Here is a 19,800-nt window from a genome sequence, read left to right as displayed (position 1 = left end):
GAGATACTTAGAAACCACTATCATTCTACCAAATAAAACATTTAGCTTTAATATAAAAGCATCTTCAGCCAGAGGCTCACAGATGATGTTGCCAAGTATGGTGACGAAATGTCTAAAAATGAACCTTCCAGCTCAGCGAGCAAACCTACATCCATAAAAGTATATTACATCTTATCATAGAAGTAAATTGCCACAGTGACTTTTTCTGATATTGCAATAACTCACAGTTATCTGAGCCTGAATCTTTTCAGAAATTCACTTGGAGATATTTTTGATGTGTTTAATGGAGCGATTCTCTCAGTGCGATCCTAGTGAATTTTCTCATGCTACTTTCTCAGACTTGCCTTATTACCTATGCACCAGACCCCTGTAGCAACCCACTTGTCAGATTCTCCCATTTGTCATTGATGGAAGTACTTGCCAGAGCTGTGATATTCTGAGATCACCAGCACAATCACCATGTTTGCAGCCCAAATGTTCACCCAGTCAAATGTTGGCTGTCTGAAGTTGCTCTTCACTATGCACATAGAAGAGCAACTGCAACCTGGCACGTTTCAGCAAACATAGGTGACATAGCTGACATTTAATTGCATTTATCTGATGAAGAAAGGAATCCTGGTGAAGGGCTTTTGCCCAAAATGTCGATCTTTCTGCTCCTCGGATGCTGCCTGACCTGCTGTGCTTTTCCAGCACCACACTCTTGACTCTAATCTCCAGTACCTGCAATACCCACTCTCGCATTTTTCTCCAAAGTCTTTCTCCAGTGTAGCCCAGAATCTTCTTTTCAAAGAGCGACCATCTTGTACAGGAAAACCCTCAAACATTCAAAACATTCACATTTATTCAACAAAAGTAGATTGAACAATAAGTAAACAGGCACAGGCACTTGTCTTTCGTAGCAGATATGGACAGCTTGTCTTTTGAACAAAACAAATTTACAGTCAATGATTGATCACTGCACCCAGCTCACATCTTTTGGAACAAGACACCCATTAGCTCTTGCTTGTCTCATGTCCCACGCAGCAGCACTCTGTCATGCAGAAGGTGAGGTTCATTCTGCTCAACGTCTTCATCTTTCTCTCAGAAGACTGCTCCCACTTTCCCAGGTCTTAGCGTTTGTCACATTTCCTCTTTGCCTGCTCCAGTTGTTCCAATCACCCTGAGCGGACTATACTGCAAGGTTCCTGTGGACTGATCCCAGCACTGGAACTTCACCTTCAAGAGACCCATCATCTGCTTTAAAATGGGCCTGATGGAAGAATGGGCTGCATTGCATCCACACTCAGCTCCTTATCTAAAACAATGTAACAGAGTCATTGGCCATAGCCGTGGAGGGTAGCTGTAGACCCCCAGTAACCATCTTGTAATTATCTGACCCTTGAACTGAAACAGGAACATGAAAGTTCTCAAGGATAGAGGCATCATGGCAGCTCCCAGGTTACCTAGTTGACTTCCAATGTGGCACTGATGATAACAGATCACATGAATGGTATGAATTCAACTTCATTATGATATAGTTCTCTCAATGTATGTACACCAGGATAGGATGGCTACCCATTCCTTCAGGTCATAGGTCCCACCAGTAACAATCTGTGACAGTATCCTATGTCCCAGAACATGCTCAGCCTATGATAAAACTACACCTTATTCATCCAGAGGGTATGGCATCGAGGATTAACATCTCTGGCTTTCTACTGCACATCCTGAGGGAACCTTCAGTTGTAGTGTCTTCATGCTCATGTATTTGGATGCTGCTATACCTGCTGAATATTTTCCAGCATGTTCTGCTTTTGCTTCTGATTTCTAGCTTTGCTAGTTCTTTGGGTTTTTTTGTCTTCACATGGAGCTGGTTTGACAGCTACTGAAGATTACTGCTAGTCCTGGGCTTTCTGGAGCAACTATTACACCTTAATTTCATTGCTCCTCTGTTGCACGACAGCAACAGAAATGATCCATCAGTTACACTTTACAATGAAACTGTGTGGAGAATAAGAAATTCCCCTTGTAATGTGAGCAGTCAGTAGTCAGACCACTCATATGTGATTGTTTATCATAATCCTCCATTCAGAAACACTCCAACAAGGAATGGAATTGAATTTAATTGAATAGAAATTTGGCATAGGGCTGTATTGCAAGGAATGCATTACCAGTCACAAAGATACAGTAGGAGCTTCTTAGTCCTGTATGATTACTGATATTTTTTCTTTCCACCCTCAATCACAAGAAAGGCAGCATTGTATACAAGAGCATATTGGTGACTACATAATAGTTCAAGATGTGAGGGAAGCAGTTAAAAAAGACCTGAAGGGATACTGGTGTTATAGACTAGACAAATCCTCTCAAAAACATTAAGAAGGTAGCATAGACCCTAACGTTTTCTTATTTTAAAGGTCAATGAATTGCAATCCAGTGCAATTTGATTGGTCAAAGTTCTCTACTTTAAGTAAAACACACTTTATTTTTGTAGTAAGGTTAAAATACAGACAAAATAAAACTGAAAGAAAAGAATTGGCTTAACTGCAACTCTATCAAAATGCTGAATAAAATAACATATAATTTAACTATAACTAATTAAATGTTCCAATATAGTAACATCCCATAAACACACCCTTGGCAAAGGCAAATTAATTAAAATAGATTGTCTCACATGCAATTCCATTAACAGGAAGTGAACCCCAGCTTTTAGCTGGAACAGAGAGGAATAAGAGCTTCCACATCCAACTTCAAGACCCCAGCAACTGCTGAAAGCTAAAACTAAAAACACTGGCTCAGTGGGAGTTTGCCCACACCTATTCAGGTTGCTTCTATTGTTCCAATTTTGAAAACAAAACCCAAGGCCTCATAAGTTGTTTACTCTATTAGCTGAGAGTAGACCACTCTTCACTTTTGTCTCAACCTTTCTACATTAAAAAAAGGATAAAATACACCTCTTAAAACCATGGTATCATCATATCTGAGACCTAATGGAACAATGAAACAGAAAATTGATGTATTAACTAAGGTTTATGTGGGTTGTGTAAATATGAGGAGCCAGTCATCAGTGGGGTAAGAAGTGGGGTTATAAAGTTTGATTAACAGAAATAAAGCTGTCATTGCAAGTTATAGACCTGGATTCTGTTTAAATCCAGTTATTTTCTGCTGTGTAATATAGGTTACATGGGATGGTTGAATCAAAATGTAAAGTTTTAAAGTTTGATTGTCTACCCGTATTCTGAAAATGAGCCTTATGACCAGTGGAAGATTGAAGTTACAGTATAGACCTGGGTTAATGTTTCTTTCCAAAGGGAAACAAGGTATGGCTTCAGCATTTGTTTCACTGTACAGAAAGAAGATAAGAAACAAAGAATTGTTTTCAGTATTGGAGCCTGATGATTTGAACATGGATGAAGGTTTAGCCAAGTTGTTAACTTTTGTGGATAGAATTTATCAGAAAGGTAATTTACTGACCGCTTATTTGACACCGTCAGATTCGGACAAATTTCATTCTGAGGATAGCGCCATAGAACACTACAGAATGGACTTCAATAGTCTGTGTCCAAGACTACAGAAATTTCATTTGGAAATTCCCCATTCTGTGCTGATATTTCACATATTGGACTGTACCAAAGTACTAAGTATGGACAGACTTATAGTTTTAAGTTACATTTGAAGTTAACAGATATTTCTCGGACAAATGTTGAAACACTACAACAAATTCTGAGGAAAGCATTCCTTGCCAGCAGTGTTTGTGTCATAAATTGCAGAATCTTTGGTACAATAAAAAATAGAAGACACAATATCTAGAAAATTGGCAAAATACAGATACACACACCAGTGACAGTCCTCAGAATAACTAACTAAGGGAAATGAAGAAGGAAATGCTATTGATAAGTTTGAGAAGCAAAGAGAATTTGGGATTTCCAATAAGAAAATTAACTCCAGAAATGTTCAGGGTGTAATCAATTTCAAAGTACCATTATGCCATGACATTTGAAATGAAATATAAAACAGAAGATTCAGTGGAAGAAGTTGGGAGATACTGTATAGAGAGAGGATAATGTATTGGTCACAAGATGGTTCAGCTGGGTAATGAATGTGATCAATTAATACAAATGCATATCTGTGATGTGTGGGACAGACTGGCTCAGATATTATCAATACTGTCTGAGTAACAAGGATTGGAACAAAATTAAGTTTCAGAATTAAGGATGTAATACATTAAAGTATTTGAAAAGAGTGATTGTTCCTTGTGAAATTACCAGAGTCATTCACTTTATTAGCACATATTTGGTCTCCTGTGTAATAACATTGCTATTAAGTAGGCCATTGATGAAGAAAGCACACATAGAACTGTCCATAGAAATGATTTGGAAAATCTGTTAGTTTGCAGTTTATGTGTTTCAGACACTCCTTTTTCTTTAATGAAACATAACTTCTCCACTAAAAATAGTCAATAAGTGTCACGGACACTAGGGTCTCAAAATTTAGAAGACCAGATGTCAATTGCATCAAAGTTACAAAGCCAATTTTCCCTTGTATCCTCTAAAGTATTAAACGTGTCTGTAAGGGATTGGGAGTATGATAAACACATAGAGTAAATCAAAAGACGTGAGATTTGTAAGAAATGTTGAAGGATGCCAACATTGCCTATCGTAAGGCTGCTCTTAGCAAGAGATTTCAACAAAATATGGCTATGGATTTAAAGGTATTAAATAAGGAAAAAAGAGTCAATTTACATTTTGTAGATTTGGCAACCAGATTTTGTCAGTCAAAAGTAGTACACAGTAAAGTTAAGGAAATAATTGTGGATAAGCTATTGGAAATGTGAATAGGGACCCACCTTGCGCTATCAACAACATTTCTCACCGATAATGGTGAAATTTGGGCAGAGTGTGGTTTGCTAATGTTGAATTTAAACAGATTGTGGCAGATTAGTGACAGATGGTTGGACGATTTGGTCTACATCAGTTAGTATTTGGTGGGAATCCTAAAGTTCTAAGAATAAGTGATCATTTCTGAGCTTGGGAAGGGAGTACAATTAGCTCGGCCTTTTCAGAACATTTGAATGCGCTGCATGCAGACAGAGAGACTTTCATTACAACCCAACTATCAGAAAAAAATCGGTGTGCCTTAGGTAGGGGGTGAAGCCATTGGTAACCAATTTCAATTGGGGGTACAGTTTATTACAAGAGAGAGGGACTTTAAGATGGGCTCACGGATTGGGAACATGAGGTACAAAAATGGAAGGCAAGAAAACCCAGTGTAAGCTCCAACAATGAATCTGTGTGTGGACTTGCTCCTGAAAAGAGATCCAGACCATTAGTAGGAATCCTATTAATACGAGGGAAGGTCAAACATTAGCAGGCCAGAAAGCGACAGAAGACAAGATCGAGGGCATAGTTTATCAAATACAAGAAATATAATAGAAATTGGGAATACCATCAGGTGGAGAAAGTGAGGACTGCGGATGCTGGAGATCAGAGCTGAAAATGTGTTGCTGGAAAAGTGCAGCAGGTCAGGCAGCATCCAAGGAACAGGAGAATCGACGTTTTGGGCATGAGCCCTTCTTGTGGAGTGCTCAATACCATCAGGTGCTCAGGAAGTTTTACTGGACATGAACACACTTACAGATAAAGTAATAAAAATGGCAATCAACCAGAACTACAAGATTGGGAAGGATTTGAGTGCATAGAGAAATGCAAGATAGGGAAAAGACAGCCCAATTACATAGATGGATATGCAAGAAAAATGTGTCACCTGATGGTATTGATGTGACTGAAGCAAGGCTCATAGCATGATGTTTTGAAGATATAACAGCAAATTTACAGATGGCAGGAAAAACAATTTTGTACATTTCCTGGCTTTATTGTTTGCATTGTTCACTTGTCAAGACGTGAGGACGTTTCTACTAATAACCCCTGTGTCCTGCAGCATCTCATGTCCTCCAGTGCATTATCGTCTCTCTCGCCATTATATTCCAATATACATGCTTCAAAATTCTTGTCCTTTCTGCATCCTAGCTTGCTGCCTCCAATTTCACAAACTGATCTTTCCAATTTCTCTAGCCCTGCATTGTTCTCTGATCAACTCCCACTTGTCTTTCATTGATTTCCAAGACTGACAATGGTTCACACCCCTGACCAACATCAGAGGACAGGTCTGACTAATGAGTAATCAGACCCTTGACTACCATGAATACCTGACCATTTGCACTGGACCTACAGGACTAACCATAGCCCACTGCCTGGATATCAGGAAGGGCTTTTGCCCGATTTTTCCTGCTCCTTGGATGTTGCCTGATCTGCTGTGCTTCTCCAGCACCACTCTAATCTTGATTCTGATCTCCAGCATCTGCAGTACCCACTTCCACCCAGGTAGTTAACTGACCATGCCTAAGCTCCTGGACTGGCAGTGGTAGATGCCTTTGACTTACTGTACTATGTCCCCTTGACTGTTATCAGCTTCCCTTGACCTGACTGAAGATTACTCCACAAAGACTCTGAGGCGTTGCCATTTGGTTGATGCACATACACTGTATTTGCCGACTAGACTGTTGTTAAATGCTACACTTTGAGGTGGACACAGCTGGACGGTGTAACAAATCCAACCCCTTGACCAGTCACAGCTATTCATCTTGAGAAGCTGCCTGGCTTTATTTCAGAGGGGACAATTTGCTTATGATGTCAAGAAGCTCCCCATTTCTGAGCTCACGTGATTTTGTCAACTGACTTACCAATGCTGACGTTGTTCAGTGCTGGGAAAATTCTGTCCCAAGTATTTTTTCTATCTTGAAATACAAGGCGAGCGATAGTTGTGCTGAGGAGCTGAACGCAGCCATTTCAACTGGTCAGTGTCAACACCAATCTCCCCTGGATTGAGTACAGAATGTAAAAATCTCTTCCATTATACTCCAACCATTTCTAAGACTCCCCCAGTATTGTGGCTGGAATGTCACTTCCACCTTGTGGCTGGAAAATGTGAAGCCTTCAAAAATGAGATAAAGAGAGTCGAGAGACAGTACATTCCTGTTAGGGTGAAAGGAAAGCTGGATGACTAGAGAAATTGAGGTTTTGGTTAATTAAAAAGGAAGCAAATGTCAGGTATGGACAGGAGAGATCGAATGAATCCTTAGAAGAGTCTAAAGGCAGTAGGAGTATACTTAAGAGGAAAATCAGGAGGCCAAAAAGGGGACATTACATAGTTTTGGCAAATAGGGTTAAAGAGAATCCAAATGGATTTTAGAAATGTATTAAGGACAAAAGGGTAACTAAGGGAGAGAATAGGCCCCTCAAAGATCAGCAAGGCAGCTTATGTGAGGAGCTGCACGATATGGGGGAGATACTAAAGGAGTATTTTGAATCAGAATTTACTGAGAAGGAGGACATGGAAGATATTGAATGTGGGAAAATAGATGGTTACATCTTGAGAAATGTCTGTATTACAGAGGAGGAAGTGCTGGATGTCTTGAAATGCATAAAAATGGTAAATCCCCAGGACCTGATCAAGTGTACCCTTGAACTCGGTGGGAAGCCAAAGAAATGATTGCTGGGCCCTTTACTGAGATATCTGTATCATCAATAGTCACAAGTGAGGTGCCAGAAGACTGAAGCTTGGCTAACATGGTGCTACTATTTAAGAAAGGTGGTAAGGACAAGCCAGGGAACTATAGACCAGTGAGCCTGACATTGGTGGTGGGCAAGTTATTGGAGGGAATCCTGAGGGACAAGATACATGTATTTGGAAAGGCAAAGACTGACTGAGGATAGTCAACATGGCTTTGTGTGCACGAAATCATGTGTCACAAACTTGATTGAGTTTTTCGAAGAAGTAACCAAGAGGATTGATGAGGGCAGAGCAGTAGTCGTAATCTATATGGACTTCAGTAAGTTGTTCGACAAGGTTCCCCATGGGAGACTGGTTAGAAAGATTAGATATCATGAAATACAGGGAGAAGAGCCATTTGTATACAGAGCTGGCTCTAAAGTAGAGGATGGTGGTGGAGGGTTGCTTTTTAGACTGGAGGCCTGTGACCAGTGGAGACCTACAAAGATTGGTGCTGGGTCCACTGCTTTTCATCATTTATATAAATGATTTGGATGTGAACATAGGGCGTATGGTTAGTAAGTTTGCAGGTGACACTAAATTAGAGGTGTAGTGGACAGCGAACAGGGTTACCTCAGAGTGCAACAGGATCTTGATCAGATGGAATTTAATTTAGATAAATGCGAGGTGCTGCATTTTGGAAAAGCAAATCTTAGCAGGACTTATACACTTAATGGTAATGTCCTGGGGAGTATTGCTGAACAAAGAGATCTTGGAGTGTAGGTTCATAGCTCCTTGAAAGTGGAGTTGCAGGTAGATAGGATAGTGAAGAAGTATGGTTTCCTTTATTGGTCAGAATATTGAGTACAATAGTTGGAAGATCATGTTGTGGCTGTACAGGACATTGGTTCAGCCACTTTTGAAATATTGTGTGCAATTCTGGTCTCCCTCCTATTGGAAGGATGTTGTGAAACTTGAAAGGGTTCAGAAAAGATTTACAAGGATGTTGCCTGGGATGGAGGATTTGAGCTAAAGGGAGAGGCTGAATCGGCTGGGGCTGTTTTCCCTGCAGCATCAGAGGCTGAGGCGTGACCTTATAGAGGTTTATAAAAACATGAGGGGCATGGATAGGATAAATAGACAAAGTATTTTCTTTGGGGTAGGGGAGTTCACAACTAGAGAGCATAGGTTTAGGGTGAGAGGGGAAAGATATAAAAGGAACCTAAGGGGCAACTTTTTCACACAGAGAGTGGTACGTGTATGGAATGAGCTATCAGAGGAAGTGGTGGAGGCTGGTACAATTACAACATTTAAAAGGCATCTGGATGGATATATGAATAAGAAGGGTTTAGAGGGATATGGACCAAGTGCTGGCAAATAGGACTAGATTAAGTTAGAATATTTTATCGGCATGGACGAGTTGGACCGAAGGGTATGTTTCTGTGCTGTACATCTCTATAACTCTATGACTTTATTTTGATTTTATCTGCTGAATTCTAGGTTCACATTCATCTGAATCAGGTCTCATGAGATCTTAAAGGCAACAAAGAGAGAATATATGTTGCTGCAATTGCAGGGACATAGGTAGCACTTCGGTGGTATAGAAGGATTCAAAGGGTTAGACAGGGAGGCATGAATATTTCATTTGGTCTTGGTTGTGATAGCTTTCCATTTTCAATGCCAAATATCTTGTGATCACACTCAGCAAGACTGAGTACTAAGTCCAAACTTCTGAACATGTCCAGGAATAGTTTCTAAATTTACCACGTTGTTAAGTTGAATACTTCTGTTCATTAGTACTTTTCCACAGGTTAATCAGATTAGAATGCTGATCCTGAATTGAAGTTACCTGTGAGATACTTTCTTTAATCTAAAGAAAAGGTTCAATTGGAGTCTCTGTTCGTGCAAACTTTCATAAAGGGAAAAGGAGAACAGCTGACATCTAAAAAAACCTACAAGAATACTCCCATAAATAAAGGAGGGAACTTAATAAAAGTAAATGAATTTAAATAGTTGTAATTTGGAAGAAAGAATGGAGTCACAAGAATCAGAGAAGGACTGAATCTCAAAAAGGGTTCCAGTCTCTGGGAAAGTAAAATGCATCAGATGATGCCATCCAATATTTTCTCCATTTTCTGGCTTCCAGTTTATCAGTCTTTTTTCAAATGTCATGTTACATTACTCAGAAAATAACTTTAAAAAGTGACAGTTTTAAACTGTGTAAGCTTTAAAGCAAAAATGATATTCTGCTGACTCCATGATCATGTGTAAGAAATCAGTTCAGTCACAGCTAATTGATAGCCCAAAGTGTTGCACGCTTTTACTGGACATGAGAACTCAAGTAATAACAACTTTGTTCATGTACTTCAGGAAATACTGCCATGTCCATTTGTCATTAAACATTTAATCACCTTCATGCATTGATCTGTAATATTAGTCGCAAAGAAATCTGTTTAGCTAATGCTGATATTTGCGAGTGAACATGTATCAAATTCAGAGGAAGTGAAATGCGCAAATAACTGATTCTGAATAAAAATCCTGTGGATTTTGTTGACGCGGCAGAGTGTGACAGCATGCTTTGAGGAAGGCTTTACATTGCACAGACTATAAATGGAACAGGATAATTATTAATCATGACATTTAAAGTGCAATGCATTGCATTTCTTTGATTATATATGATTCATGCTGCATCATTTATATGCTGTTATTAATTAAAATGTTTCTCTAATCTGTTATAAATAGATGATCAGTTACAAATATGTACTTACATCCACTTCCTGGTGTCTGACAGGCATGAGCTTTGAGATTGTTGAATTTTGTTATTGTTAACTTTGGAGGGTATTTGCAGAGTACAATGCTCCTTAGACAGCACCTTCCAAACCCATGATCACTACCAAAGAAATACAAAGGCAGCAAATACATGGGAACATCACGACTTGCAGGTTTCCCTCCAAGCCACTGAGCATCCTGCTTTAGAAATATGTCACTGGGTCAAAATCTTGAAACTCCCGCCATAATAGCAATGTGGGTCTGTCTTCACCAAATACACTACAGCAGTTCAAGAAGGTAAAAACAATGACTGCAGATGCTGGAAACCAGATTCTGGATTAGTGGTGCTGGAAGAGCACAGCAGTTCAGGCAGCATCCAAGGAGCTTCGAAATCGACGTTTCGGGCAAAAGCCCTTCATCAGGAATAAAGGCAGTGAGCCTGAAGCGTGGAGAGATAAGCTAGAGGAGGGTGGGGGTGGGGAGAAAGTAGCATAGAGTACAATGGGTGAGTGGGGGAGGGGATGAAGGTGATAGGTCAGGGAGGAGAGGGTGGAGTGGATAGGTGGAAAAGGAGATAGGCAGGTAGGACAAGTCCGGACAAGTCATGGGGACAGTTACTGAGCTGGAAGTTTAGAACTAGGGTGAGGTGAGGGAAGGGAAGGGGAAATGAGGAAACTGTTGAAGTCCACATTGATGCCCTGGGGTTGAAGTGTTCCGAGGCGGAAGGTGAGGCGTTCTTCCTCCAGGCGTCTGGTGGTGAGGGAGCGGCGGTGAAGGAGGCCCAGGACCTCCATGTCCTCGGCAGAGTGGGAGGGGGAGTTGAAAAGTTGGGCCACGGGGTGGTGTGGTTGATTGGTGCGGGTGTCCCGGAGATGTTCCCTAAAGCGCTCTGCTAGGAGGCGCCCAGTTTCGCTAATGTAGAGGAGACCGCATCGGGAGCAACGGATACAATAAATGATATTAGTGGATGTGCAAGTAAAACTTTGATGGATGTGGAAGGCTCCTTTAGGGCCTTGGATAGAGGTGAGGGAGGAGGTGTGGGCACAGGTTTTACAGTTCCTGCGGTAGCAGGGGAAAGTGCCAGCATGGGAGGGTGGGTTGTAGGGGGGCGTGGACTTGACCAGGTAGCCACGGAGGGAACGGTCTTTGCGGAAGGCGGAAAGGGGTAGGGAGGGAAATATATCCCTGGTGGTGGGGTCTGTTTGGAGGTGGCGGAAATGTCGGCGGATGATTTGGCTTATACAAAGGTTGGTAGGGTGGAAGGTGAGCACCAGGGGCGTTCTGTCCTTGTTACGGTTGGAGGGGTGGGGTCTGAGGGCGGAGGTGCGAGATGTGGACGAGATGCGTTGGAGGGCATCTTTAACCATGTGGGAAGGGAAATTGCGGTCTCTAAAGAAGGAGGCCATCTGGTGTGTTCTGTGGTGGAACTGGTTCTCCTGGGAGCAGATCCGGCGGAGGCAGAGGAATTGAGAATATGGGATGGCATTTTTGCAAGAGGTAGGGTGGGAAGAGGTGTAATCCAGATAGCTGTGGGAGTCGGTGGGTTTGTAAAAAATGTCAGTGTCAAGTCAGTCATCACTAATGGAGATGGAGAGGTCCAGGAAGGGGAGCAAGGTGTCCAAGATGGTCCAGGTAAATTTAAAGTCAGGGTGGAATGTGTTGGTGAAGTTGATGAATTGCTCAACCTCCTCGTGGGAGCACGAGGTGGCGCCAATGCAGTCATCAATGTAGCGGTGGAAGAGGTGGGGAGTGGTGCCAGTGTAATTATGGAAGATCAACTGCTCTATGTAGCCAACAAAGAGACAGGCATAGCTGGGGCCCATACATGTGCCCATGGCTACCCCTTTGGTCTGGAGGAAGTGGGAGACAGCTCATCCCCACCTTCTCAATAGCAACTAGGGATGGGCAATAACTGTTGGCCCAGCCCGTGGCACCTACATCCAATGAGTGAATTGAGAATAAAAAGGCCTTGTCGTAATAGTTTGGTTGATTTATGAACTTCATGAGGTCTGCAGAAAAATACAGCAATTTCACTTTTGATCACCATTGATGGCCTTGCTATCACAACCATCCAGTTTTGTCTAGGTTAGTAAAAGGCACTAATGTGCATTTATTACTTAATTATCAAGAAAAAGAGTGTAGGCCTTCTCTCACATTTAAGTTACCAGAAGGCTTATTGGCAACAAAACCACCATGTGTTGGACAAGTCGAACACTAGAATGCTTCATTTGTGCCCTATCTGTGGGTATTTAGGGCTGGATTTCTGCAGAGTCTTGGATGTGTAAGATTATGAGGGAGCATCAAAAAAGCAAATTTCTACTCATTAGATCTTTGATCAGAATGTGTGCCCACTCTCTTCTACCTAATCCTGCCCCCCCCAACCATCCCCCCCCCACCCAAACCCCACCACAGAACAGTAATCTATTGACACAGCTGTTGTTTCGATCTGAAACTTGCTGAGGGTTGTAAGGCAGATATGGCCAGCTGCCACACTGGTGGCAATGTAACTGCACTGCTGAGAGTTTCAGACTAATTCACTTACATCATGGACAGCTGGAATATCAAATGCTCTGCATTGAACTAAGGTTCGACAGAGTGTACAAATACCTGTAAAAGGGAATTTAAGAAGAAAGATGTAACTGGCTGTTGAGGTATGATTAGACTAAAGAGCTCATGTGGATGTAAACAATGGCACAGATGTTTCAGCTGTAAGTCCTGGTTCCCAGCTATAATATTCTCTTCTGATGTGTGAGCCAAAGTGATGCCAGATGATTTCACTTGAGGCAGTTATTTGGCTTATTGTCACTTTTACAAATTAACGCAATATTTAAATAAGTTACAGCTGGCCATCATGTTCTTGTGAAAATGGCTATGTAATAAGTTAGATTTGGCAGCAATACACGTACCAGTTTTGATGCCAGGGAACAAGGTTAAGTGTTGACTTACCTTGAGATTTTTAAGTGAGGATATGCTACAATTGCGGGATGAAACCAGCGAGTCTCGGAAACATGAATGCATCTAAAAACAATGTTACTAGCCTTTGCATTCATATTATCACATTGCATATATCAATTGCATTTTTATTTAACAACTAAACCTGGTCATTGTAATACAGTAATTCCTTTGAAATCTATATATTTATATCCGGTACAGGGTAATCGTGAAAACTTTCATAACCTAAATATTTTAAGTTCTTTTTGGAGTGCATTAAATATGGGAGTGGTATGTTCTCTGCTTTGGAGTGCCTTCATCAGTTTAAGAAATTATTCAGGATATTCAGCTGGATTTATTGGTCTAGGCTGTTAGCCAATGCTGGTGGGTTTAAGTGATTGTACCCAAAATCTTGATGCTATTTCTAAGACTAATTAAAACCTGTCCTTTATCACTGCCTTTGATAGTAACTAAGATGCTATTATATGGTTGTCAAATGGATATAGAGTGCGCAATGTTTCAGCACAAAAAATGCCCACCATCTGTAACATGCCATAAAATCAAACTCTGTCCTCACTGCCTCCTCCATAATTTTCTTCACAAGTTGGCAGGCAGTGGCAGTTTTTGCAATGTCATAGCCAGGTCTAATTATAAACAGCAATATGACCACTCTACTTCGAGTAACAGTTGGAGTATTGTGCATTGCAGGTTGCATCACCTTCTCTGGAGTGTGATGATGATTACAAACTACTCAAGCTTCCCTTTTGCAGTTTGGCATTGAATGAGCTGTAACTTATGCTCACATTTCACTGCAGTCTATTCTGACAGTTACTTTTTATGGTAATAATATTAGAAATACTCTTTTGACTTTGTGCTTTCCACTGGTTTAAGGATGTTAACTGAAATTCAGTAACAATTTTATTTCAGCTTTACATACCAAGAGTAATAAGCTCTGTCATATTATTTCATTTTAATGATTGGGACAACAAACCATTTTACTTGTTGAGGGGAGAGCAAATTGTCAACTTTACATAGAAAATCAGTGTTCCAATATTCAGCTGAAAGTATTTTTGTTGATTATTGAAAAGTACTGAGAGTTGCCAGTAGGACTTTCAAACTAGGAGCAGTGTGGACCATAGTTTCCTTAAGATGAAAAGACTGTAGAAGATCGATGGGACATTGCTGCACACTCTCATATTTGAGGAGAAAGATGCTGGAGATTAGAGTCAAGACTGTGGTGCTAGAAAAGTAAGGCAAGTCAGGCAACATCCGAGGAGCAGGAGAATTGATGTTTCTGGCAGAAGCCCTTCATCAGGAATGAGGCTTGTGGGCTGGGAACTGAGAAATAATCTCTCAAATTTATCTCTGAGCCCCCCGGCTCTCAAGCCTCATTCCTGATGAAGGGCCTATGCCCAAAACATCGATTCTCTTGTTCCTTGGATGCTGCCTGACTTGCTGTGTCTTTCCAGCACCACACTCTTAACTCTAATATTTGAGGTCCAAGTACAATTTGTTATGGATTGTTTCTTTCTTTTCCCAATCGTTTTTATATAATTTTTTCCTTCCCTCTTCAACCTCTAAAATCCATTTATTGTTCTTCAGATAAAATTCTAATGGAGTCAGTAGCCCATCCAAGCATCAATTTGTTAGTTAGTGTAACAGGCAACAGCAGTCATTCCTGCATTCCAACATTGGACAGTGATCAGGGATCGGACTCCGAACTAATTTTCATCTCACTTATGCTGACAGCACTGAAACTGCTTAAAATATTTTCCAGCCTCCAAACATGGATGTAATTACCTTATCACAGATCAGGAAACAATAGCACAGGACCCACCACTGGAGACAGTGTTGGCAAGGTGGGCCCACCAGGGAAGTGAAACAGTGGTGACTCCTACGTTGGTGGGTTTGGCGCAGATGGCGGCAAAGGGGTGAAGGAGGGTTGGAGGTGCAAGGGTCGTTGGTGAACCGGCTCAGGAATCATGGCAGAGGTGGTGGAATGAAGATGGACTCTCTCTCAGTTATATCTTTTTATTCTTTTTGTTCTTAAACTATTCAAAATGGTGCTAGATTGTGGTGACAGTTGAAACTTTTCACAATAGTTAGCTGTGTTATTCACTGTAAAATGTGGAAATGACAATAAATCATTCAATTCAATTTGAATGAATCCGGGACCTGTTTAACAATAGGTCCATTCTTTGTCCTCAGTGGTTGTTTTGCTGAGCATTGTAATTACTGTTCAGACCCATGGGCTACCAGAGTGATGATGAGACCTAGCAAAACTTGCACTAACTCCACTTCTCTTAGAGGCATCAATGAGTTCCAATGAACTTTAGAAACTGTGGGCAGAATGTGCCCTGATCTGGTGTGGTATGAGTAAAGGTGAGAAAGGTGGAAAATATTGTTAGAATGAAAAGATCTGATTTTTGATGTCAAGAAAGATTTTTCTGATTTTCCCCAAAAGCTTTAAATGATGCCATTGAACAGCAACAACCCTACTTTCCACACATTAACATCTCATTAAAACCTCAACTCACTTTATTTATATGCCACTTCCAAATCTCAAGACCTCGATTGAGAAATGTGAACAACAACTTCTTGTATACCTGTCTCAGCCATCATCACAAAAATGTCCCTGGATGCTCCATGACCACTGTCCTCCTTGAGCTGTCATCCACTCAAAGTAGCATCTGTAAACCATCTTGTGTTTCTCGAACCAACACAGACACCACTTCAATCCTTCATCCTTTGGGGTTCAGAGATGCCTATGACTTGCATGCTTCTGCCAGGTTGCTTTGTATGCAGGGACAGGAAAGCATCTCACACATTGGCAGCAGGATACTTTTGCATTTAGAGGGACACATGCATTTTATGACTCTTAGCTTACTTACTTAGTGTTCACACTATTGACTGACTTTCATATAGACTGCCAGCCTCTGATCACTTCATATAGTGTTCTTAGTTCACACCCACTGCTGTCAGCGCTGCCAGCATTTGTGTAGCACACATTGCTTTCACAGTATTTTGTACTTAGTTATAGCCTGTCAGCGTCTGTGCCATGCATTTTCTTTTAGCACAGAGGGAGCAGCAGGCATGTTGTGAAGCCAGGGAATACTGCACAGTCAAACTGTCAGTCAGTTATGGAGTGGACATGAAACTGTGTAGCATCCTACAACCTCCTTGTCGGAGCTGCAGCATGCTTCAGCAGGTTTGCAACAAACACACCGCAAGTGTTTTAAGCAAATGGCCATCTGGAAAAGTCAAATGAGAGCAGTCATTAGTGGAACGAAGTATGTCACAGTCTGGGGGGGCATTGTCACCGTCATAGAGTCATAGAGGTGTCCAACTCGTCCAGGCCAATCAGTTATCCCAATCCAATCTAGTCCCACCTGCCAGCACCTGGCCCATAACCCTCCAAACCCTTCCTATTCATATACCCATCCAAATGCCTCTTAAATATTGCAATTGTACCAGCCTCCACCACTTCCTCTGGCAGCTCATTCCATACATGTACCACTCTCTCTGTGAAAAAGTTGCCCCTTAGGTCTCTTTTATATCTTTTCCCTCTCACCCTGAACCAAGAGCTGGTCTTATTCCAGTCTGAGGAATAGTTAATCAGGTATTTGGTCCTATCAGAGTCCAGGAGTCGGTGCCTTTGCAGTCCTGGGTGTGGTCACAGTCAGTCCTGCTTATCAAGTGTACCCAGGCCAGCGATTACAGCTGTATCATCAGGTGCTATTCAGACACTTTTTCAATGAATGAGACAAGGGGTGGGATTGAGTATGATGGAAGTAGATGGAAGAGCAATTAGTAGTCAGGGTAAGACTGATGATGAGCTGTCCCCTCTTAATGAGTATAAATCATGGAAGGCAGAAAGGATACGTAGCTGAGGAGGATGAAATGGGTGAGAACTGTTGATAAGACATGACTCATGAAAAAGTGAGATTGTAGTCCATGAATGAGAGGCAAATGCAGAGGCAGAGTTACTGACAGTGCTGGTTCTTTGAGTGTGAAGGAGCAGAGAGATCTCCTAGCAGAATGCAGAACAGCATTGACCTTCTTTCTACATTACCTGGGCCTTCTTTTCACGCAGGGTGCAGCCCTCTCCCAGGCTATGTTTCAGGCCAGCTCCATTGAGTGGTCTCCTGTGGCAGTCAGCTGGAGGAAAGGACTGCCTTCGTCTCCACTAAGCCATGTTCTTTGGTAATAATTGTTGCACACCATAGTGCGAGGGCCTGTTCCTGGATGGCAGTCTCTGAAGTGCGCTTTGAAGAGGCCATTGGGGTTGCATCATAGGGGAGATGCAGAGTAAAAGTTTGTGTGAGAAAATGTGTTCTGACCCACAGTGGACTGCATGCCATGTCACTTAACAAGATGATTTAAGTGAAAAGGGAAAATCCCACTCACCAAGTTTGCAGTGTATTTTTGTTCTTTTATTACACCATTTACTCCAGAATAATTGGTCAAGATTATGATCTCTGGCTAGTAACCATCCTCACAGTTTATATTCCAGGGGGACTCCAGGCCAGTTGAGAATGCTTGATTACATCATTTGAATTCTTAATGCATTAAGATGTGAGTTTGTACAAATTCCAGGTGTTCATGTCAGGAATACACTGTACTCTCTCACACTCATTAACAAAACAGGCAGTGTAGATTGGTGGCTGCTGGCAAAATGGAAGCATAGAAAGAATTGTTACTTCTTTGAATTTGTTTTTGGGATTGTGGAAAATGAATGTTATCAATATCTTTTCTGGTTTAGGCACTTATTTCAGGTTTAATTTCCATGCTATTTATAGAAGAGTATTAGCATTTCTGTTTGATTAGTTACATCTATTATTATTATTATTTGGAGGAAATTGTGATGGTAGTAAAACAGTAGTGCCTCAACTAACTGGTCTATTCACAGATCTGACAACCTTTGTTACTTTGATTCTTTTTTATGCAAAAGTCACAGAATGTCAGTGTGATCAACAGGACATCGCCCTTTGTTTAATTATGTCTCCTGCCTTCGTTAGGAGGTTATTACAATATATTCACTCTATATCATGGATGTGCAGGGAAATGTTCAATTAGACTTGGAATCTCCATTCACACTTGCACCCCCAAAATCTGATCGGAGCTGGTAGGGATTCCTCAGAAAGAGATGGTCTGCCAGTGTGACACTATTATACCCAACCAGGCAACTCTGCTGCTCTTCTTAAGAGATTGCTAATTTAGACCTAATTAAAGCTAAATGATTTGGAAAGTCAAACTGTGAGTTAATATTCATTAAAAACTGTTTCAATGTTTTCCAGCTCAATTCATGTTTAACCCCTGCAGCTGTTTAAGAAAGGAAGCTTTCACTTCGTTAGATTTTCTGCCCAGGTCTTGGAATTGATAATATTATTGATTTACTGATCCAATTTTCTTAAGCATATTTTACATTATATGCATTTTCTACATGCATTGGAATAATTTTGTTTTTACGCTTAGAGTCACAGAAATGTAGAACACAGAAACAGACCTTTCGGTCCAATTCGTCCATGCCATCTAGATATTCTAAATTAATCTCATCCCATTTGCCAGCATTTGGCCTCTATCCCTCCAAACCCTTCCTACTCATATGTTCATCCAGATGCCTTTTCAATGCTGTGATTGTACTATCGTCCAGCACTTCTTTGCAGCCATTTCCATACATGCACCACCTTCTGCATGAAAAAGTTGCCCCTTAGGTCCCTTTTAAATCTTTCCTCTCTCACCTAAACGTATGCCCCCTACTCTGGGGAAACAACCTTGTTTATTTACCCTATCCATGCCCCTCATGATTTTATAAACCTCTATAAGGTTTATAACCTCAGTCTCCTACACTCCAGGGAAAATAGCCTTAGCCTATTCAGCCTCTCCCGAAAGCTGAAACTCTCCAACCTTGGCAACATTCTTGTAAATCTTTTCTGAACTCTTTCAAATTTCATAACATTTTTTCTATAGCAGGGAGACCAGAATTGAACACAATATTCCAAAAGTGGCTGAATTAACATCCTGTACAGCTGCAACATGACCTCCCAACTCCTATACTCAATGCATTGACTAATAAAGACATTATACCAAACGCCTTCTTCACTATCCTGCCCCCCTTCAAGGAATTATGAAACTGCACTCTAGGATCTCTTTGTACAGCAACACTCCCCAGCACCTTACCATCAACTGTATAAATCCTGCCCTGATTTGCTTTTCCAAATTGCAGCACCTCACATTTATCTGAATTAAACTCCACCTGCCAATCCTCGGCCCATCTGATCAAGGTCCCTTTATACTCTGAGGTAACCTTCTTCACTATCCACTACACCTCCAATTTTGGTGTCATCCACAAACTTACTAAATATACCTCCTTTGTTCATATCCAAGTCACTTTCTATAAATTACATTTGTGGGACTATTATGCTAATGTGTAAGTCACTCCAAAGGAAAACCTGTGATTTATTTTTGTTATATTGTTCAGCAGGTTAGAAAATGAAAAATTAAAAACAACGTTTTAGACTTTATAAAATATGTATTTGTCTGAAGAAAGAAAAATAAGTTATGACATTTTTAGATGTG

At 41.0% G+C, this 19,800-nt stretch overlaps 1 protein-coding gene across 5 annotated transcripts in view; it reads left to right on the top strand.

Annotated features, from left to right (window-relative positions):
• The window catches only part of kcnip4a (potassium voltage-gated channel interacting protein 4a), a 1,126,071-nt gene that overhangs the window by 813,513 nt on the left and 292,758 nt on the right, over nt 1–19,800 (top strand). The window lies entirely within an intron of this gene.

Source organism: Chiloscyllium punctatum, chromosome 1 (genome assembly GCF_047496795.1).
Source record: "Chiloscyllium punctatum isolate Juve2018m chromosome 1, sChiPun1.3, whole genome shotgun sequence".
NCBI lineage: Eukaryota > Metazoa > Chordata > Chondrichthyes > Orectolobiformes > Hemiscylliidae > Chiloscyllium > Chiloscyllium punctatum.
Note: the sequence above shows the minus strand (reverse complement) of the source record. Positions and strands in the feature narration are given on the sequence as shown.